The following is a 1,674-nucleotide window of genomic DNA, read 5'->3' on the forward strand; positions in this document are numbered from 1 at the left end:
CGGCCAAGCCGGCAGCTGGAGCCGCCCCGCCAGCTCCTCGCTTGCTCGGCTGACGCGCTCGGCCTGGTGCTCGGGCTATTGTACCGCTGCCGAAGCCCTGACAAAGGATTCCTGGAAGACTCCCCGCGCCCTTCCCCTCCTTTGGCAAGTTTTAGCAGTTATCCGGTTATTGGCTGCCGGAGCAATGCGAGAAACCCCGGTGTTTAGACTGAATCTGAGCGTTTAACCCAGAAGAGGGAGTCTCTCTCCCTTTCCCTCTCTCATGCACGCTTACAGGGTAGTTCCACGTAAAATCCCCTTCCTTGGCTTGAAGGAAGAGCATTGCAAAACATTCACAACCGGCTCGGTTCTGCTGCTTCTCACCTGAAGCAAAGAACGGGGCCTGCAGGGCTTTTGTCGCTAGTGCAGGTGGGGGATCCGGCCATGCACACCGAGGCCTTACGGGTTTAGAAAAGCTTAGGGCTTCGGCAGAGAAGGAAGCATCTGCTTAGGTTTTTAAGAAGGGGGTTGTGAACTTAAAGTGAATGAAACGTGGCAAAAGAGGGAAGAAATAGGGCTTCTGCTTCGAGAAAGACAAACGCAGCTGCAAATATCTGCCCACGTTATTACCACAGGACTCAGATCCTGACATAAAACCCCCTCCGCCAATAAACGCGCAGTCTTGTGAAATGAAGCAACAATTAAGTCTCTACCCATCGCGTCAAACTCCCAGCCTTTTTAATACATTGACTTGCTGTTAACTTGCCAGTGGATACTTTACCACACGCGTGCCAGGTAAAGCTCCCTGTGTGGAATTTTGCATCCCCATAAAAATTTAACGGTATCGGCGATCGATAGGTTTTATGTTAAGTCGTAAAACAAGAAACTGTTTGGCAACGTCAACCCAGCTACTCTCGCAACAGAAGCGCCCAGCCAATGGTCGGAAACCCTAAGACTAAAGCGTAGGACACACATAACAGCAGAGGGGACGTTTTTATCCCCCCCTTCGCGTACTCTGGGCCGGCTGCAGTTCCATACTTTGGTTCTGCTTGGCTCTCGCCGTATTTCCCTTGTAACACAAGGCTAATATTTAGGTAGCTAGCTATAGACACGTCCTTGTGTACATCTTCCTGAGTGGAGATGGTGGAAAGTGACAAATGATGCAATTAGCTCTCCGTCCTTACATAACATGTTTACGCAGGCATTTTAAACCACACACCATCCTCACAATATCTCAACTTTCAAGTCTACTTGCTCTACGAAATGGATTTGACAGTCCTATTCATGACCAGCTCAACAGGAGTGCACAGAAGAGACAAACGTTAGGAAGTACGAATCTGTTACTTACAAATATACTGAGAGTGTGAATTCCAAATAAAGCTGCTTTCCTCATACCTCCTTAAAACACTGCATCTCTACATACTTGTTATCCATCAATTCTGACACTTCTCAGTCAAGGGAGAAAACATCTGGAACAGTTTATCAATTAAAAAAATGTCACAACCGGTTTGCCCTACGCTCATTGAAAATACTGTGGTGGTTTCTCGTCAGATACCCCTGGCTCCCAGCTCGCCCCACACTCGGGGCTCTCGCACGCCCTTTCCCGGGCAGTGCGGGAGAACCTGGCCCTCGGTGTCCCTCCCGGTTAGGTGAGGTTGGTGTGAGCCCGGCTGCGTACGGGGGGGAGCGGGGCGG

Source organism: Egretta garzetta, unplaced genomic scaffold, assembly GCF_000687185.1.
Source record: "Egretta garzetta isolate BGI_Z169 unplaced genomic scaffold, ASM68718v1 scaffold425, whole genome shotgun sequence".
Classification (NCBI taxonomy): Eukaryota; Metazoa; Chordata; class Aves; order Pelecaniformes; family Ardeidae; genus Egretta; species Egretta garzetta.